Source organism: Periplaneta americana, chromosome 11 (assembly GCF_040183065.1).
Source record: "Periplaneta americana isolate PAMFEO1 chromosome 11, P.americana_PAMFEO1_priV1, whole genome shotgun sequence".
Taxonomy (NCBI): Eukaryota; Metazoa; Arthropoda; class Insecta; order Blattodea; family Blattidae; genus Periplaneta; species Periplaneta americana.
In genome coordinates this window covers 80,499,379-80,522,623 of record NC_091127.1, presented here as the reverse complement: position 1 = coordinate 80,522,623, position 23,245 = coordinate 80,499,379, and positions in this window count along the sequence as shown.

Sequence of the window (23,245 nt, the reverse complement as noted above, 5' to 3'; positions counted from 1 at the left end):
TACAAATTAATCAAACTACTACATCAGAAGAGACTGAAAGCATTCAGAGAACAGTTTATAAAGTAGTATAAAACCTGTAGCTCTGTTGTTTTTAATGATACTATATTACTGTTTCCGGTACACAATTCTGTGACTGAGAAGTGACAGTGAATACAATATTTTGAGTACTCATACTTCATATTAAAGAAAGAATAATCGAATTTTAAATTAGCGATGAATTATACTTCCTTGTTAGATTTATGTGTAAGAGTTAATTTTAGGAATGAGCCTGAAACATACATTCTTGTACAGGTACTTACAACTTACAGAAAAAAGTTCATGTGTTCTAAATTGTATTCTGTTACGAAAATCTGTAAAAGATATATTTAAAATAGGAACATAGATTTAAATATAGCTATGAATTTAATACATGAAACATTATATTGCAGGACTTTATCTTCTAGGATTCAAATAGTATTATGCATATAATTATTTCATGTTTTAATATTGTCATGATAGGATCTCTATTACCTCTTCACATCCTTTATCATAACTGATAGTATATATAATGGAAGTTATGAAATAAAGATATTTGACCTTTTTGATTATTGATATATGCTTAATGCATTACCTTGGAGACCAATATTTTTATATTATATATAATTTTTTAGTGTTCACGAAATTTTGTTTTTGTTTTTTTTTTTTTCTTAATTCTCCTTTTCAATGTGAGACTGTTGATTGGCCTGCCCCACCACGAGGAATAAACACACTAGCAAGGCTTGTATGCTGACAAAAGACTTTAAGTAGGGAATCAAGACGTTTTTGAAGAAATTCTTCTTTTGTTTCTAGATATTCTGTTCCATTTTCACCAACAATCCCCCTGTCTTTCAAATAAAGCTTTGCTACATCCTCTTCTTCGTTTTTCTGTTCTATAGATTCCGTTATTACTTTTGGAGTCCCAGTAGTTATTTTCTCTAATGTTGGCAATTCTTGAGGTGATGTTATTGGTTTTGTGTCTTCATTTATTTCAAAATTTGTTCCTTTCGCTTTTTCAGAACTTTTGAATATAGCATCAATTACATTGTTTATTACATTTAGAGTTGGTAAGAAAACTGCATCTTGAATTGCTTTCATGATGTCCCGTAAAGTGCTATCTTTACATTCTGCTGTAGTCTGAAGTGGAGAATAAACTGTGTCTGTGATTTCATCAAGTATGTTCTGTGCTGGTTTTATACCAGTAGTTTCATATACTTGCTTCATTATTGTTGCCATAATCTTCCATACAGGGTTTATAGTTTTGTTGACTTCTTCGAGAATGTTGGGCTTTTTAATTTCTGCAGGATTTACAATTGACTGTTCAAATAAATCATTTAATATAATGATAATTTTTGCCTGTGTTCGTTCATCACACTTATCATAAACACTATCAAGAATGCCAAGCATTGCTTGCTTTCCAGGGTTCATATCTTCTCTGTACTCAAATATTCTTACAATAATTCTACTTAATATTTTTTTCATGTTACTTGTATCATTTGAATCATAAATAATATTTATAATTTTGAAGAGTGTATCCTTACTCGGATCCATAATTGATTTTTGAAACATTTTATTCAAATTTTCAATTAAAATTTCTTTGTTAGGATTTTGAGTTTCATAAGTATAGTCAAGAATATTAAATAATAACTTTTTTCCAGGATGATTAACTTTATTTTCAGTCTCTTTAATTATTTCTAGAACAGTTTCTTCTCCATAATATGTGAATTCATAAATATCTGCCAGAATCCTTATTAGATCTCTTTTTGCAAGATTATCATCTGAGCTTCTATAAATTGCTTCTATAAGTTCATTCAAATGTTCTTTTACAGGAAGTATGTCAGAGAATTTGTATATCAAATGCAGAATTTTAGTCAGTATGTACCAACCAAGATATAGGTCTAAAGATTCGTATATTCTCATCAGTATTATATTTGTTATTTCTTTTATTGGATATTTGTGTACAGAAGTGTATACATTTTGAAGGATTTTCATTATTACTTCTTTTCCATGTTCAAGTTTTATAGTATCATAAAATCCATCCAATATTTTATTTACTACTTGTAATGATGGATATTCATCTGAAGTTTGACAAACATATAAAAATAATTTCAGGAGAAGTGCTACGGGCACATATACTTCTATAGTTTGTTGAATGCAATCCATGATTTCTTCGAGATACAGTTCTGTAGGTAGATAAGCTAAGGCTGTAGATATACTTCTCTTGTTATATTTAGTAACTGACTGACCATAAATTTTATTTAGTACTTTATATAAAACATTATCTCCTGAGTCCACCTTGAGAAACATTAGTACTGCTTGTAACACCTTGAGAAACCCTACTCTTGTGGGGTGCAATGCTGTTCGGGTGTTCAGTTCCGTTTTCTCATACACATCATGTATAATGTTGTCAATAATTCTATTTGCTGCCTCACTATTAGTTACTGATGTTTTCAAAGAAATATCTGTAGTTGGGCATTCTGTGTAATTTTCAGATTCTGAGGAAAAAACTTGTTTTTCTTTTGAAGTTAGAAGTTTCTCGAGTGTCAAAAGGAATTCTGCCTGTCCTGGAACAGCTTTCATAGAATAATTTATGAATTTCTGGAACTCCTGAACAATTAATTTCAGCTTTTCTTTCCAGAAATTAATATCTTTTTGTAGAATCTTCGTAATAGTCTCCAGTTTTGATATCTCTGTTGTTTTCCTCTCGATTATACTGTTCAACTCTGACATTTTGATACTAAATTCTTTCTGCAATTTTTCTACTTCTGCTTTGCTGTGTTCACGTTCACATAGTATAGCATATGCAACATCGCTAAGATTTTCACACTCCATCTTGTAATGAGTTTGTTCTAAATTGCAATTGTAGATTTCTGTTGCTTTCTGCAGCTCTTTCTCCATTTCGAGCTTGTTTTCCCTATCAATAAAAATATAATTATTAATAATTATATTTCCATTGAATGTACTTAAGGAAGTAAAGAGAGCTTTTAAATATTTATTTTCACAGAGTTAGGCTACTTTTTCTTTGTTAAAGAATAGTCCACATCTTGTAGGAAATAAATGCTGACCATAACCAGGAATAATAAGTTTGTATTAAAAATAATGGAAAAATATAAACTTCGTTGAATATAAATTTTTGAGTTTTCATTTCTATTTCTCCTTTGATACGTGAATTGATTTTAAGTGATTATCATTACAAGTTGATAAATACATGATGAGCACAAATGATTTGGACGATTTTGCAGCCATCCTGTATCGTGATCACATCGAAGCTACAGCCATGGAATTTGATTGGAATTACAGGGCAGTGCCCAGAGTTTTATTATAGGTGGCTATGGTAACTATCAACATTTTTTTTTTAACTAGTGATCTCTGCGCAGGAGAAAAGTTTCTACATCTTGTATTTTCATTGAAATAAATCTATTATCACTGTTCAGTGCAATTTTCGAAGATAATATGGAAAGAATCTACCAGTCAAGCCACGAAGGTGAAGGTGAGATAGGAACAAGAGAAACAGTCCATAGTTTACGAATCAGAGGATTTGGAGTGCTGCAAGGTGAAACGCCATCTTGTGATTGGATAACTTGGTGGCCATCTTAGAATTTTTTTAGACGACCATGTCCTTGGAAACATACATGGACTCGTGAACAGATCACAGAAAAGCAAATAAATAGTTCTCTCTGATGGTTTTGAGGGCTATCAGACAAGTCAAGTTATTGAAATTCTCCAAGTTTTCGGCTACTGACTTCAGGGATGAAGATGGCTGCAGAGTTAGCAGCCGGAAACTCAGAGAATTTCAACTTGAGTCGGCTGATAGCCCACGAAACCATCATAGGACGACAGTGTTCTTATACATACGGGTTGTTTGGTGTGTAATATTTTCATACATACAGCTTAACACCTATTTCACATGGAGCTCTGTGATCGCCTTTTTTCCCCACATTTTAACATGTGCTGTTCACTTCTTATTCTGTGAGTCAAGCAGTCAATTTATAACTGATACACCCAGTTCTAATATACAGGATCTTTATATAAGGTAAAGTCGATAGGTCATCTCCCTTTGTCTAATCAGAAAGTGAATAGCATTCATCAGTGCTTTGAATGAATACCCCAGAAATGTACAAGAGAAGCCAGCAGAGAGCTCAATATTTCACAGAAAACTGTGAGGGAAGTCCTATGTAAGCAATTACACATGAAACCATATTGACTACACTCATTTCAATGTCTAACTGATTTTGACTGTGTGCATCATAACAATTTCTGCATCTTCCTCCAAGGACTGCAAGATGTTGGTTTTGCTGACAAACTGATATTCAGTAATGAGGCAACCTTTCATATGATTGGAAAAGTCAATAACGTGAGATTTTGGGGATATGAGAATTGACTTGCTTACCGGTATGTTGAGCATGAGTGTGTTTCACTAAAACTTTGTGTGTTCTGCATAGTGTCATGTCAAAAGCTATACGTACAGACCAGTAACAGGCCTGTTATGTGGATATGCTTAGCAAATGAATGATGACTAGGATAATTTTATCATTCAACAGTTCTACTGAAATATTTGGAGAAGTTTCTTCTTCAAGCTTCCATCCTACCTCCATATCAGTCGAAATAATTCTACAAATCAGCAAGTACTTCATATTACTGAACAAATTGCACATAAAAGAAAGAACACACCAAAGTTGCATTTTTTTATTTCATTCAGCATTTGATCGAGTTTGGCTTTAAGGTCTTTGGTACAAATTATACTTGTCCAGAGTTCCAGACTATGCAATATAATCACTAGTTTCTTGCCAAATCGCACATTCTCAGTTAGAGTAGATTGTACTCACTCTTCTGTTAGAGTCATTAATGATAATGTAAAAATTGTAATTGTAATATTTTGACTTGTTCCACAGCTTAAATTTCACCCCTTTGATTTGATTACCTGGTTGGGTTTTTCCTAGGTTTTCCCCAACCAAAAGGTAAATACCAGGTAATTTTTTGGCGAATCCTCGGACCTTACCTCATCTCACTACATCTCGCCAAAATATTGTAAAAAATTGTACAAAATTGTAGAAAATTACTAAATTGTAAAACTGTAAAAATTGTAATTGTAATATTTTGACTTGTTCCACATCTTAAAGCTTCATTGCTCATGTAAGATCTATGGAATAAAATAAATGAATGAACTCAAGGCACTATCTTAGATCCAATTTAGTTAAACATATATACTTCTGACATTCTTGCAACACCAACTACACAAATTGCCAAGTATGCAGACTATACAGCTATTTATGCAACCCATTGCAACATTAACAATCTCACTCAATTCTCCCTGGTTTGTCCATAATACACAGAGAAATTGGCATTGGCACAATCAAACAGTTTATTCATTCACAAGCGAACAAGTTCTATAACAACCTAGAAAACATTCCAGGCTCTGTTCATTACTCTCTCGGAAGTAACTCTACATTTCCCACCAGAATTAAGAGCCGACTATCCATGGACCTAATATTATTATCAAAATTTATTATGACATAAACCTTGTATGTAAAGGGTACGTCTGAAAGAATGGATGGATTTAAAACTATCGATACACAGCGAGGGGAGGGATAAAGAGAGGGGGACCACGACTGTTGCATCAGCGAGAGAATGCAGTTTCAGTTGAGAATATGGAGTGGTCTAGCATGCAACGTGCGTTCATCATAGAGACATTTTTGAAAAATGAAGAGTCTGTGATTGCCACTCAGGACTCATTTCGAGATCAGATGTCATGCTAGGATTCCAACTCGGAATACAATTTTGCAGTGAGTGACTTCATTTCGTACTACAGGTTCAACATTGAAGAATAAATCACCTGGATGACCATGGAGCGCGTGTACAAATGTGGAGACAGTCGGTTGTCCAGTCACCTCAACGATCAGCCCGCAAACATGTTATTGCACTGAGATTGTCCAAGACTACGGTAAGATGCATTTTGCATTTAGATATTAAATTTCACCCATACAAGATGGCAATTGTGCAACAACTTAATGCAGGAGATTGAGAGAACCGTGTTGATTATTGTCGGCATATTATCATGAACGTATCTCCTACCACCGTTCTGTTAACCAATGACAAAGCCCATTTTCACTTCTCCGGCAGTGTCAATAAACATAATTTCCGTTATTGGGCAGGAACCAATCCTAATGAATTGCACGAGAAATCTCTTCACAATGAGAGAGTTACGGTTTGGTGTTTGGGGGGTCTTATTTTTTTAGGATGATGAAGGCCATGCAGTAACCATTACAGGTGCTTGTTACATTAAAATGTTACAAACTCTCCTGCAACCAAGGTTGAACAAGCTTACTGTTGATGCTGAGGACATTTGGTTTCAACAAGATGGGGTTACTGCTCATACCATGTGTCAAACAATAAATCTCCTACAAGAGCTCTTTCCAGGGCACATCATCTCGCATTGTGGCGACATTCTTTGGCCTGCATGTTTGCCAGATCTTGCGCCCCGCGACTTCTTTCTTTGGGGCTATTTGAAGGCAGAAGTTTGTAAACATCGACCACATATACTGGACGAACTGAAGACTGCGATTCGTGAAGAAATTGCGGCAATCCCACCAGCTATGACTGTGAAAGTGATGGTGAACGTCAGAAAACGCCTCAATGCCTATATGGATGATGTATTCTATAAATAAACTGCATGTATTGGTGAGTCTGTTGATAATAAATTTTTGATTTGATGAATCCTTACAATTTTCTTGCCCTGTGAAATCCATCCATTCTTTCTGACGCACCCTGTATTAGAGTCCAACCATGGTATTGATTGACATGACCACTGATTTTAAAACTGTTAAATTCTCATACAAATTTAATTTATTTAGATAACAACAAAACCCCTGTAATTTGCTGTGTTATACTAGGGGCACGAGAAATAGATGGGTATGGTGAACCCCTCATTCACTACCCTGACTCCTACACCGTCAGAACCTGCTTGGTGTATGGTCTTGTCCCAAATAACTTACTCGTCCATTCACAAGTTTTGCACTATTGGAAAACTTTAAAGAACAAATAAAATAATAATGTGATTTCTAGTAATTACAAATACTGTACCTCATTTACTGAATATTGTTGTTTTGTTTAGCCAACTGTCCGAACACAGGTCTGAAACTCGTAAGTGACAACAATAAGGCATCATTCATGAGGTAACTAAGCCAGGATGTAATAGGTTATGACGGCCAGTTCTCTTTCCCCCTCCATTGCATACGTCGCTGAATAGTAACATATTACACTAATCAGACTTAGATGATATTATCATTTATAATATTTAACAAGTTAGCCATTTCACAAATTTAATAATTATTATAATGTAATGTAAACCTAATACGAGAAATAAAATATTTAGCATCACACACAAGTAGACCTATTTTGGTTTTGTGTGTTTTCAGAATATTATATTGAAATAATAAATACTAAAATATAATGTTTATACAGTTATCAATTTTGTGAATCATGAGAAAATAAAAAAATTAAAGTGTAAAAAAATAATATATTATTTTGTACTATGTTAAGAAAATGTACACGTTATTATAACATGAACGAATTAGCTTAACAAACGTAATAACACAATAAGTATGACTAAAAAAAATCGTTTTATAAATAAAATTAGGCACTCAACACTACTCCGAATCTATACAATGAGTTTCGTTCAGTCTAAATTTGTTTATGAGTCTGTATTATTGCAATCCATCAACAATTAAATACAAAAATAATCTGTAGATATGCATTATTAAAGTAGTTGATCCACATATGTCACACATCGTGGAAACGTAAAATGTATTGATTTCGACTCCGATCAAGGTAGGTAGAAATTATAAACAAATAAAACATTCAGTGTAATGAGAAGCACTGCCGTTAATGTGTTTGTATCATTTAATTATACGATTATAACTTTCATCGTCGTCATCATCTCAGTCTGAAAATTTGTCAATTTTGTCAGTAATTATACACATTAGGCCTACACAACAAATTATTCACTTCTTCACATTTAAGGGAATATTACTTATACGGTATAAGCAAAAAATATTGTCATTAATTCCACATACAGTGAAACTTTTAGAGAACTGATAAAAATACAGGCATCATAAAGTTCAATTTGTTCAATTTTAAAAAAAAATCCACTACTTCGAAAACATGTCAAAATTCACCGTCATTATCACTGTCTACTTCAGAACTATCACTTCCTAAATTTACTACAATTCTTTCCATTATCACATCCCTGGCCACTTCTTTCATAAAATCCTCTTCCTGTATTTTCTGAGAGTGCGTCATATATTTTTTCCAGTCCTGCACTGTTACTCTGTCCAAAGCTTCTTCCAGCAACATTCTAACGTCTTTAATTTTAAATGTTTTATTTTTTTCTGCAACCTCCTCTTTTACTTTCGCCCATATTAGTTCGATTGGATTATATTGACAATGGTAAGGCGGTAGACGAACTACTTCATGACCCATCTCTGCAGCAATGTTGTCTAACTAGTACACTTTGGGGAACAATCCTTTATATTTATCCACAATCTGGAGTAATTCAGGAACGGACTTTTGAGGATCATGAGGAATTTCTTTACTGGCGAGCCAGGACACAATTTCTAACTTTCTGGAATTTGTTGTGGGAATTTTCTCGAACACGTGCGAATGGTACGATGCATTGTCCATGACGATGATACAGCTTTCTTCCAGACTCCAGAGAAGATCGATGAACCACTCTTTAAACACATCGCTGTTCATTTGCTGATGGTAGTCACCATTGTTGCTTGCTTAGTCCCTTCAGTAAATCCATAGTTCGATGAGCCTGCATGGCAAACAATTAGTCGTGACCCCTTTCCAATGGGAACCTTAAGACCACCAGATGATGATGAATTAGTCCAATATATTTTCTACTGTGGTTTTGGTTCACCCACGCTTCATCTATATAAATTATTGGGCATGGAGTTTCTTCTTCTCTGATGTTGTGCATTTTCCTTAAGAAAGAGATTCGTGCTGCAATGATGTCTTTCTTTCCACAAGAAAACGTCTGCTGTCATTGCTCCTCTTGTATGTATACCCAAGTCTTCTCAGAATTTTGCCCATCGAATTCTTAGAGCCTTCGAAATTAACAGCTTCCATAACTTTTTCCCGCGTGGGGTACATACCTTTGTCATAAAATTCTTGAATTTTACGCCTAATATCCTTCTGGAAATCGTCTATATCAGTGACAGACTTCTTATGTTCTACAGTCTTCTTTGGAGACGAAAAAGATGGCTCCGCAGCATTGTTTTCTGCTGTTCTCCCTTCTCTGCACAAATTCTCTGAACCGTTCACAGAGAAACACCACACGCCTTGGCAGTAGCTGTCTGCGTTGATGATGGTACACTTTTAATGTCCTCACAATCTTTAAGTTCTTTCAAGAAACAGTAAACTTGATAAATAACGCCTTTAGTATGACTTCTGATATCAGGGCTCGACTGAGACATGATAGCGATTACTTGGATGATTAGTATTTAAAAATACTGTTTGTAATCAGTGATTAGTATTTAAAAATACTGTTTGTAATCAGTTATTAGTATTTAAAAATACTGTTTATTGTTGTATATATTTGCGAACAAGCTATAACACAGTAGTATCACGGGCGAGCATTTGTCAACAACTAGCATTCGAACGCAGCGACAGGAAGGTCTCTTTGTTCAGGTCATAAACCGCTAGAGAAACTGTGGAGTGAGTCGTTTCCGCACAAGACCAAAAACCCGCCTATTTCTCTTGTCCTTACTATAACATTAATTTTCAAAATAAAATACATTTTGAAAATGCAAAAAAAGGACAAAAGTAAAAAACATGGATTTTGAGTGTTACTGAAGGAAAAGAGTTTTAATTTTTTTAAATTGCAATGTGCATTATTAAAATATATGTTTACTGTGAGTACAATTCTTTAACAGGTCAATATATTTCTGCAGTAAGTAAAGTGATACAATTTTTTGAAGATTTTGATCAATGTGAATCTAAAGATATTCATAGGAATACTGCAGAAATTATTTAAAAGATACTTATGTTCTGGCAAAATTTTCTTCTCACATACAAGATTCTTTCTTCAGGTAGGCTCTATTTATGCAATGTCCAGGAAGGGCTGAAAGATGATGAAACTAAAGTGTGTGAACACAAATCACACAGTAGGCCTCTGGGTATTAAAATACAATGAAGATGATATTTCTGTGATTTCAAAAACGGATATAACCAGTATAAATCTAAAATCATGAGTGGTAGAAACAAAACATGTGCGTTATTATTTTAATATTCCAGTTGACATTAATCAATCAATCAATCAATCAAAATAAATCAATTTTCTTAATGTATCCAGCTGTTTGCTGACAACATAAAGTCCACTATAGTCTTTTCAGTTCTTGTTTTTCATGAGAAATGATAGGTATTTTGGTCGGTGTTGACATTAAGGAACCCTAATATGTATTCCAGTAATGTAAAGGCTTTGGCTATTCTAATCTCCAAATACAGACACTTAAATAAAAGGTTTGTCAGTTTTTCCTTCCGTAACATGACTCTAAATTATGATTTAGTTCTCCATTGTTAAAACATGCGAACAAAAATATGATAGTAATGTGTGTTAGAAGTTTAAATATGAAATAATTCTTCTTGGATTCTCAGCCAGGTGAGTTGTATTGTTGCTTCCAAGCTTTCAATGACTAGCTCTGTAATCTTAAGGGAAGATGACAAAGCTAGTCATCGAAAGCTTGGAAACAACAATCAGCTGAGAACCCGAGAAGAATTATTCCATATCTAATCCTGGGAAACCCCAAATCCTACAAGTTAAAATATGTATGTATTCATAATAAAAATTTCCTCTCTCTCTCTCTCTCTCTCTTTTTACATCTGACTTCATTACTTCGCGTATTTAATCTATGTCTTTTTCAATTCCTTTCGTAACACAGGGAATTTTTTCTTCTCCCTTGGGCTTCTCATGGTCCGTAGTATGGAAGTATGTTACTAAGGGGTATTGTAGTGTATAAATGACGTAATTGTAATGTGTGTGCTCTTAATATATTTTTGTAAAAAGGCAAATGTCTTCCTTCTGTAACATTATATACCATCTTGACCCATATACTTATTAACAATTTTTTGTTTGCTGAGTAGGCTGACCAGATTTTTTATGCTCCAGCAGGGGACAATTTCAAGAAAAACCACAAACACTTATCTAGTCACTCTCCGTTGAAATGTTGCAGAAAATATGTGCAACAGTAGATACATTGATAGAACTTTTCACACTAAATTTGTAGAGTACCTATCTTAACTGTTTTAATTAAATGCATAAACACACTTAACTCCTATACATAATTATAGCCACTAAAAATTCAATTTCAGTACTGATGCATACATGGAAGTCTTTCGCATAATATTGTACACACTGAACTCTAACACACACATTTTACAAGTACCTGTAATTGTCTGAAGAATATATCTTTTTAAGGATCTGTTCATTCCTATACAGCTTCATACTAAGTTCTTACATGAGAAATGAAGGTTTGTTTTCACTTGTAACAAAGCTTTAACAGTGTGTGTGCATCTAATGCCTACCCACTTCACTTGCGTGATTCGGGTTCTGCATATTGTGGATACATGGCAGAACTGTGACCCATTTTCAATTTGTAGACCACTTTGGTGGGCCATGCTGTACATGATGTGTGTCTGTGAAGAGTTATGTCATGTATAGGGTGAATATATGAGTAAGTGTTCATGAAAATCTCTGACTCCATCTTCAACTTTCACTCTTGACTTTTCATCAGTACAGATTGAGTTTATTGTGGAGAATAGTATTTCAACTGATGAATTTCTGCCTTAAGACACATGATTAATGACACTATTTTGAGAAGATTTTCAAATGGTGTGGAATTTATTTTTAATGTTGAAAAACATCATACCACTTTTCACCTGTTCGTTTGTCACAAAATTTCTCATTTTTTTTTAACTACTTAAAAATGGACACTGTGGCATTCTAATGCTTCCACACAATATGAATGCTAAGCTGACCAAACGCAAAGATGCTATATTCTTCTCAAAGAGTGCAGAATATCTCATACTGTGCTGGTTCTTCTGTCTCATACTAAGAACCGTTCAGAAATGTGCATGAATCCATTACGATACTTAAATATTTACATGTAAAATGTTATTGAAACAAAATCAAAATTTCTGGGGACAAAATTAATTTCCACGGACAAAAACGGGGAAATTTGCTCCCTGGGGACAGCAACTCAAAACTGGGGACTGTCCCTGGAAATCGGGGAAGTCTGGTCAGCCTATTGCTGAGGTACCCAATCTAGGCTGCCCTCAATTTAATGTTACATAATACATTTATATTTATTTACTTAGTTCAGAAGTGGTCTGTATAGCACTAAATGCGCTGATCGATCAATAATTTATTTTAAAAAATCTTTCAACAAGATGGCATATCACTGCATTTTCACTGCGAAGTATGCTGGTACTGCTACCACAGCATTGGATAGGATGTGCAGGAGAGAACAAGTTGAATCTTTTAAGGTGGCCTCCCCATTCAGCTGACCTAATGCCCTATGGCTTCTTTTTGTGGGGCTACATAAAGAAGGCCATGTTTGTTTCACCTTTATCATACTTGCCCAGTTAAGGCTGCTGATCACCAAGACTGTTGACAGCACTGATATATGCTGAGAAGAGTATAGGAACACCACATTGACTGACGACGTGTAATATGGGCCAATCATATTGAGCCCCTTTAAAAGTTTCAGAGATAGCCTCTTTCGTGTAAAGTCCCATGTGTCTAAGTAAAATAAAATATTTGTAGTAATTAAAGGAAATCGTCTAAATCTTTCATGCTCACGGTGTACTTCTGTTAAATACTGACGTAAAATAACAAAAACTGCAGTATGCTTATTATTTGGTATGTTAACAGAATTCGTTTCTCATAATAATAAATGTCAAAAAATGTATGTGACACATTCTAAGAAAATTAATTTTATATAAGCATTTCTTATGCGCACACACACACACACACACACACACACAAACACACGCACGCACACATGGAGGAAAGAATTATGGGGACCAAATGGGATCCCACAGTTACAATCTCTGTTCATATCTAGTGTGATAAAACTTACATAAGGAATAGTTGATGCTGTCTATTAAGAGCAGAAAATTTTTCTGCTTGTTCAAGTTGGTGTTGTTTAATAATTTCTAATTCTTGCATCTGCAAGGCAACCTCCTTTTTATCTTCCATGAAAATTGCCACTTCAGCTCTCTCCTTCTGTATTGTTACTTTCATTCTTTCTTCAAATCTACATTTTGTTATATTTACAGCATCCTGCAGGTAAGAGTAGCACTAGGGTTAATTTATTTTAATAAACTGTAACTTAACTACATTCTTAACTGTAACTTAACATCATATTCTGCTGCCTCGAGGCAGAAAGTAAAGAAAGAAAGGAGAAATTAACTTTTTTTTTGGCCATATCTTATGTGCACAAGCTTTATTGAAGTTGGTAATCACTGGAAAGTAAAAATTGCACATGTATACTGGATGTTCATTTCAAAGTGTGTCATGACGTCACTGTTGATGAGTCAGCGATTTGAAGCGAGTTTCAGCTTTTGTGTCAGAGAAGTTGCCTATTAATCAAGGCGTTCAATCTGGACTTGATGACATGTACGGTATAACTTGAACATCGTAGCAACAGATGCCGGTCTGTACGGTCTGTGTGCTACCATAACCTCTTTCGAACTGTGTTTTGCGTGGCCAAGTCGTACGCAGGCTATTTGTTATCATCGGTTGCATACGGAAACATTCCACAACACAAATCAAATGCTCCGTGTCCATGTTGACTGTCGAAGTTAATGTCAACAAATACGTAAGTAATCGTCTTAACCCTCTCCACATATTCCTACAGTAAGAAAAAAACTCACCTCAGTACGTGTTTCCAAACAGTTCACATTCCTGCCACTACATGCGTTACCGTACATATCAGTAAGTACTCTTCTGAATGAACGCCGTACTTGCTAGGCAACTTCTCTGGCACATAAGTAATACACCTCTGCGGAAGTGTAGGAAGATTGAATTCTCTAGGCTCATTGACTAGCCACATGACGGCATACAGCGAGCCATGATACACTTTGAACTGAACACCCAGTAGAATTCAACTGCTCGTTTTCTTAATTTAAGTGTTGGGAATTTTTAAAGATTGTTTGATTAATGTGTCTATTTTTACTGCTTTAAGCTTTAATTAGAGTAGAAGCACTTCTCTAGAGAAATATGAATGTAGTATGCAAAGTTACCTGTATTGTTTTATGAAATTGCTTTATTATGACCTCTTTCTCTTCGTCATATTTCTTTTGCTCCTCCTGAATAGCCTCTTGTATAGCTTTTCGACTTTCCATGAGTGTATCTAATTTCGCATTTCTTTCAGCTGTAGCAATACCATGCTCTTTCTCCATTTTTAATTGATTTTCATAGCGTACCATATATCTCTCTCCCAGTTCTTATAACAAAAAAACATTTTCGTATACATTTTTGTATTACATGTAACACAAAGGCTAGTATAATTATTATGCATGTAAGGATTTGTCTGCAGTGGACTATGTATACCATAAGAGCTGAGGTTTGTACGTTCAAAATTAGTTGTAGATTATGTGTTTTTAAGTACGATAGAAATCATTGACATGCATTCCTCAAAGAAAAATAGAGAAATAAATGTATCATTGCATGCCAAATCAACACACCCTTTTGGATGTCCATGAAATTTAGTGAGTGCATAGACATTATAGCAATATGTATTTGGACAACATTTTAACTCTCTGTATTCTGCTTTATAAGTTACAGGCATTCAAAAGTTAGTTAGTTTTTTTTTTTCTTTTTTCTCTTCTTGTTGACAGTGGTCTTAATCAGTTTGACCAGACGTCCTTTTGAAGGATATGCCCTCGTTTTTAAGCCTTGGCTTCCTGTCCTCCAGGCATTTAAAAATATGCCAAAATGTCCGGAATTTAAAAATGTATGACTACTGAAAGCTGAATTCGTAACATGTGTTACTTCTTATCCTTTTAGAGGGGGAGGGGAATTATTTAATTGTTTTGATTGAGATAGCAGTGCCAAAAAATACTTTCTTTGATTTATGTTGGTAATGTCCCTAAATTTCGTTTGTACTACAAATGTTGGTTGTCTTGTTAGGTATTGTTTTTAGTTTTTTGAAGCTACCAGAAGTTACATTTTTTGTCTTGGATTGTGTCACTGCATTTTGTAAGCATCTGCAATTGGCATTACAAGTATTAGAGTTATATCTGTTTATGACCACGTCACTGATGAAAAGAAAATACAAATTCAGTGATAGTTTGAGAGTAAAATATCGGTAAATGTTACTTTTAGCGATCACAACATAACAGTGCTAAGTGACAGGTGGCTGAAGACTGTGACAAGATTAGAGTGAATTAGATGAGTGGATAGCTAAATCTCATGAAGCTGAGATACCACTGTGACAAAATTAGTGTGGGTTAGAAGAGGCAATACCTAAGTAATCGTGGCAAGATTAGAGTGAATTACTCCTATTATATGAAGGGCTAATTACATGTAAGGAGTCCGTGGACTGTGACAAGGTTGTGACTTAGCTATTCCCTTATCTAACCCACTCTAACTTCGTCACAGCTCTCAGCCTGCACTCACTTAGTGCTGTTGTGTTGTGGCTGCTAATGGTTATGTTTACCTAAAGTACCGGTATCCATGATTTGTTAAAGGACGGACTTGTTTCATTTCTGTAGTCAACAAAGTTATGATGATTTGTATCGCCATGTGGTGAGTGATAAACACAAATCCTGCATGCAAAATGCAGTAGAGTCTTCAAAAGTTACCTTATCTCTTATGTACAATTACATGTATCTAATCATCCTCACAGGTGACATTTCAGAGTTGGATGTAATGAAAATGTGTGACGCAGAAAAATCATTGTCACTTTATGAGTCGGACGAAGTGGAACCTGCAAACGCTGTGTTTGGTTTGAAAGAAGAAGGGCTCACATTGGGGTACCAAAACCGTGCTTACATGGACTCTGTGCTCCCATAACTCGAGAAGTACTTGTTGCAGATGGGTCGAGCTAAGTGCCGTTCAACAGAGAATTGTTTGTTCTAGAATTAAATATGAGAGATCGCTCCTTAGATGTGACATTTTGGAGCTGGAGTAACGAAAAATGTGTAACACAGAAACACCGAGTTGAATGAAGTGGAAACTGCGAATGCATTTCAAAAAAAGGAAGGATGTGAGTAGGCGATTGTGAAAATTTCGATTGCGCTGTTAGCAGAAGTGGTGAGGGGCACACATTGAAGTGCAAAAAACCATACCCGTGCAGCTGTGCATGCTCATAACTCGAGAAGTACGCGTCATGGATGTGTAGAGTGCAAGTACTGATCAATTGAGAATCGTTTGCTCTAGAATTAAGCCTATCTGATCGTTTCTCAGAGGTGACATTTCAGAGTTTGATGTAATGAAAAATGTGTATGCTGAAACATTATTGACACTGAGTCAGACAAAATGGAAATTGTGAACGCCACATCATGAGTCTAGTATTGTAACTAGATAACTGTAAATCTAATGTTTCGAGATAATTAGGAAATAGCTTTTGTGCATCCAACCTATTATCTTCATGTGTAGTAATGCTGTGTAGCAGATTTTTTAAAATAAATTATTTGGCTTAAGAAACCATAATGAATCTCTAAGCTTACTACCGGTACTTAAATAAGTCACTGAAGTAGATAACTCAAATATCGAGTTAGCTAGTTATAATATTAGATCTGCAATATACGGTTCGAAAGAGGATATGATACACGACTGTGAAAATTTCGATTGCATGCTGCACTTCTAACAGAAATAGTGGGGCACACGTTGGGTTACCAAAACCGTGCTCTAATGGCTTTGCATACTCATAACTCAAGAAGTACGCGTAGTAAATGGGTTGAGCAAGTGCCATTCAACAGAGAATTGTTTGTTCTACAATTAAGTCTATCAGGTTGTTTCTCAGATGTGACATTACAAAGGTGGATGTAACGAAAAATGTGTAACGCAGAAACATTATTGTGACTAAGTTGAAGTGGAAACTGCAAATGCTGTATACCAAGTGCTTCCATAACAGGACTCTGGACTACAGTCTTTCTCTAGTGGCCTACTTGAATGTAGACTTGATTCTATGAGTTTTTAAGCATTCACGGTGACTGTGATCAGAATTAGGGTTTTGGTAGAAACTATTACAGAAGACTAAGATATATATTTAATGCTGTTTGTACAGTACCTGTATAAATAAACATAATTATTTACATTGTCCAAAACAGTGTCACTTGCAATGGACAGAGCTCAGTGTATGGTTAAGGATAAAAAGGGCTCAAAGCATTTCTTAGGGAAAGAGGTGTAGAAAGTAATTATAATCTGAATTGCATTCAACACGAAGAATCCTTTTCTGTAAATTCAGTGAAAATGTCAACGGTTATGAATATTGTGACCCAAAATGTAAATATAAGGTACAATGCAGTGAAACATCGCCAATTTAGACATTTGATTCAATTATTCCGAAGATAAATTTGTAGATCTACAATACAGTATTTTTGTGACGTAAAGTGGCTGAGCAGAGTTCAGACGCTACATAGACTTTTTGATCTTTGGAACATGATTGATAAATTTTATTTTTATTTTATTAGGTTATTTTACGATGCTTTATCAACATCTTAGGTTATTTAGCATCTGAATGATATGAAGGTGATAATTCCGGTGAAATGAGTCTGAGATCCAGCACCGATAGTTACCCAGCATTTGCTCATATTGGGTTGAGGGAAAACCTCGGGAAAAACCTCAACCAGATAACTTGCCCCGACCGGGAATCGAACCCAGGCCACCTGGTTTCGCGGCCAGACATGATTGATAAATATATGAAACAGCATGACAGGGCAATTGTAAAGTTCAGTAATGATGAGTGGATTTGTGACATATCCTTTTATGCGCGACATTTGTGAACACTTAAACAAGCTCAGTATTTCCTTGCAAGGTCGAAAAAAACATTATCAAACGTTATCAATATGTACTGCTCGATTAATGCATTCGTTAATAAACTTAAGCTTTGAAGTGAACATGCCAAGAAATTCCATTTGCACTACTCTTTCTGTTTGAACTCTCTCTAATATATACCTCCACAGTAGCTTAATAGCTATAGTGACAGTTGAATAATCTAAAAGTCGAATTTACAGAAAATCGATCTGCAGACTTGAGAAGTTTAGAAAATCGTATCTCTGTGTACACTGATCCATTGTCTGTAGATGTCAGGAAAGCAAGAGTAGATAATTGAGTTACAAACAGACATAGTAAAGAAGCAAAAGTATGCAAATTGTAGTCTCTCTGAAGTAGGATACAGAATTAGTGTGAAGAAAAATGTGGAAAGGTTAGGAATTTTATTTTAGAGGAAGCTATTTTTGGAATAACCTGTCTTTGTGAACAACTGTTCTCACAAATGAAAATTATAAAATCTATATGTACGAACGGAAGCCATTTGACAGACACACATTTTAGTGACCAGTTAAGATTGGCCGTATGTAGTGCATGTGTTATGACCCCTGATTTCAATTCCATAATCTGCACAGTGTATAGATAATTATACAGTATGGACACTTCGCATCGGTACCTTTGATGTAGCAGGACTGATTTCAATGACCTTCAAACCAATTTGAGCGTGAGAGTCTGCTTTCTCCCAGGAGTTCGCACTGACATCACACTAATTAGCAGTCGATACAGCGGTAATATAACAGACATACAATTAATACATCTAGGTACATTATGTACTCAAAATAAATTGGACTGATGAAATAATAAATCTGTCGTTAACTGTAATGTCTATACTCTAGAGTTCCTTTATAATGAGAGTTGAGACGTTGACCACAACAACAATTAAAATATGTAATTATTTGATAGCACTGAAAATGGAAAAACAAAACTCTTATGAGAAGTAAAACCATGTGCCTATATTATATTGTATACAAATATTAAACGAATTTGATACATAATTTTATAATGTATTATATTTTGTAATATAATTTATTATTTCTAAAATATAAAAAATTATTATTACAACTAGTTTGTCACTGAGAAATAAGGAAAAGCTCAAGCTGTTAACTTGGATTTATTTGAAGCAAAGCATTGCTGGATTATGCAATAAGGTAGGTGATGTTTGGATCCTGTGTCTCAACTCTATTCTCAATTATTATCTTAGCGTGTGCTCGATTACACTAACCTCTAGCGCTTGAAAGTGGAACTATACGCCAGCACATAGAGAAACAAAACACAGGAAAAATCGCTCAGTGTCCATTCTATATAATCCCTATTCGCTGATCTACTCACAGTACATAACGAGGACTAATGTCAAAACGTACGAGGGTGTGTCAGAAAGCTAGATGAGGAACTTTTGTCTCATAGAGATACATACAGTATTATTTGTGAAAAATTAAGTTGCACTTATTAGTTACTAATATGTCGGTAGTTAGGCATAATGTACAGTGCGTTATTTATTTTTTATTCACAAGTGTTTCTTTGTAATTAGTTTGTAATCAATATCACAATTTAGAAATAATAGTCCATACCTGTGGAGTAACGGTTAGCGTGTCTGGGCACGAAACCAGGTGGCCTGGGTTCGATTCCCGGTTGGGAAAAGTTTAGGTTTTTTCCGGGGTTTTCCCTCAAGCCAATATGAGCAAATGCTGGGTAACTATCGGTGCTGACCCCGGACTCATTTCACCAGCATTATCACCTTCATCTCAGTCAGACACTAAATAACCTAAGATGTTGATAAAGCGTCGTAAAATAACCTACTAAAATAAAAAAATAAATAGAAATAATATTTCGATTGTGAGAATGAGTAATTTGTTTTGATCACGCGTCCACATACAACTTGTACACTTCTTGCTGTCTATGTCACACATGAACAATGCAGCAGTGATGGCTGGTTTGCGAAATGGATCTCCAATAGGACTCCGAGCTGGCCACCCTTACCATGTACTGTTCGAAAGAGGAAGGATGTGGGTATACAACGTGAAAGTTTCGACTATGAACTATGCTTCTAGTGGTCGTGGTGGACGCATGTTGGGATACCAAAACTGTGCCTGCATGGCTCGACGACTACAGCAAACATGCCCTCCATGTCTTCACCAGTATTAAACTTCGAGTCTGACACACAATATCTCAGTCAACTCTTGTATACCATGTATGAAATGAATTCTGTAAAATTTGAACAAATAAATGAACTTCTTCAAAATTTTTATTTCTCTCTTATTTTCTTGAGCCCCAAAACTACCCCTTTCTTGCCACAAAAACTCTATTGACATAATTCCGCGCCTGAAACCGCAAAGATCTTCCTGTAAGAGGGCATCCCACTTATTTTAATGTCTAAGATACAAAACTAAATAAAAAATGTTACAAAAATTAAGAGATGTAGAACTTTACTATTCTGTATATCTTTACATGGAACTACATGTGGATGCGATCACCTGTCGACAGATTCATATAGCTTTACTATGCTGCATATATTTACATAGACTGTGTGTGGATGCTGCGAGAAATGAAACAGGGTGTGTATCCAATCATCATTTCTGTGTTTTGGAGCAATGCAGTGGCAAGCACCATTAGGGAAGTTCTAGAAATCTCAAAAACAAAGTTTCTAAAGGTTTATGAATCATATCTGATAAAAGTTTGTGTACGTCAGTTTCACATGATTTAACATAGGTATACTGCTGCTGCCCTTTATCGGGCCTTGGTCTCCTGAAGATCAGAGTTATACAGTAATATTATAATTAGTATGTATGTTTTTTTTTTTTTAGTAGGTTATTTTACGACGCTTTATCAACAGCTTTGGTTATTTAGCATCTGAGTGATATGAAGGTGATAATGCCGGTGAAATGAGTCCAGGGTCCAACACCGTAAGTTACCCAGCATTTGCTCATATTGGGTTGAGGGAAAACCCCGGAAAAAACCTCAACCAGGTAACTTGTCCCGACCGGGAATCGAACCCAGGCCACCTGGTTTCGCGGCTAGATGTGCTAACCATGTATGTTTGTGTATGTGTTTATACGTACATACACACATATACATATATAAATGCTACTAGTCAGCGATGTATCTTTTCAAAGCTACTTTTAATATAATCATTTTTCTAATGCTAAGATTATACCGAAAGTAGCTTTGAAAATGAAGGCAATTAAAAGTGACAATGCTTTTTCTTTCTCCTGCAAAATGTTTTTAAATACACATAGCGGGTTTTGGAGGTGCAGCGATGATATAGGCCTATATATCGCTGCATATCTCATTGGCTATGAATTTACCATTATATTGCCCCAAAATTATTTTGAAGTGGAAACGATTAGGAATTTTTATTAGATAATGAATTTATTTATTTATTTATGTCATAACAGTAATTATTTATTAATATACCAGTGCATTACGCATATTGTAATATTAAAAGGTATTTTATGAGATAGTTCTGTCATCATTTCGCTACAACATGATCACTGGATACTCTCAAGGCTCCATATGTTTAACTGCAACATCAAAAGTGGCTTGAAAGTAAAACTCATGCTACACGCAGGAATATATGAGAACAAACTTTTAAGAACGTCATATCGATGGCTGGGAATCAGACTGCTCTAAGTCCAACTTTTTGTAAGAAAGAAATCTATATTTCATTGTGTTCCAGTTCTTGTCTGCATATATGAATCGAACAAAATTGTAAATATTCCTCTCCATAAGGTTGCTATGAAGCTATTCCAAATTGTTTCATGAAGCTTTGAATGTCAGGAGCTTAAAATAGCTCTCCTGAAAAAAAAATAGTAAAATGGACTTGGAACAGTCTGGTTCTGGGCCATCAATATGTAACTTACTAATAGACAACAAAGTTCCAAACTCCTGAGGTATAGGATCAAGTGACATTCTAGATTGGCTTCCTCGTTTTCTGTAGGGAATTTCATGTCATGTCCCCAAATCTGTATTTATGACTTCTTGAATTTCTGCATTAAGTGCCAGAAGATACTAATTGAAAGCTGCAGAAGTCTCTCAAACTAAAGATCTCCATCTGTGATAATTTTTCTTTCTGTAAGAAATTTGGCACGAGATGACATTGATAAGATATCTTCAGTTTTGATTGCATTGGTTTTTAACTTATTCTTTCCTGATGCTTTTATTATTATTGAAATCCAGTGATCAGTACGGTACAATAAATAAACTGCTTAGCCTGTTCTCTCTCGATTAATGCCTGTATGACCTGATAGTGTCATAATATATATATATATATATATATATATATATATATATATATATATATATATGAGGCGATAAAGTCTTTGAACACATTTCTAGTGGCAACGTGACTTTTAAGTTCACCATCCCTGAGTAGGTTGCAAACAATTTGCACGCAATATGGAAAGGAAGATGAAGCCTTCAACCTGATAACAGATTGAAAGGAGTACTTCCGAATCTGTGCCCAGAGGGTCTCACAAAAGGCTCACATCTGTGGAGTAACGGTTAACGTGTCTGGCTGCAAAACCAGGTGGCCGGGTTCGAATCCCTGTCAGAGCAAGTTACCTAGTTGAGATTTTTTCCAGGATTTTCCCTCAACCTAATATGAGCAAATGCTGGGTAACTATCGGTGCTGGACCCGGACTCATTTCACCAGCATTATCTCCTTCATCTCCTTCAGATGCTAAATAACCTAAGATGTTGATACAGCATCGTAAAATAACCTACTAAAAAAAAGGCCTCACACTACTCCCTATTAGAAATGAGAGGGCAATCCGTAAAGCACTTTTTTGCTACCTGATCCTTCTCCAATAAATTTTGGCCCATCACATAGCTGTAGAACTGGGAATGCCGGTAAAAAATTTATTGATAATGTCATTTACGAGGAAAGATGGTAAATCTGTAACGAACATTGGAATTTTAATGAACTTCACAGAAACCATGAATCACTCCCTATCTAATATGGACCCACCAACCCATCGTGTAGGCCTAGATGTCACGACACAGAGGCTATACATGTCCATTTTTACCACTACAATGTGTCCATGTTCGAATTTTAGAAATTGATGAGCAGCCTGGGAAGTACCGGTAAATTACAGAATTTGTTGCAATTGTTACAAATCCTTAATCAATGTGCTTGCAAAAAACAATGTATCTAGCAAGTTAATTGCTTTCTATGGG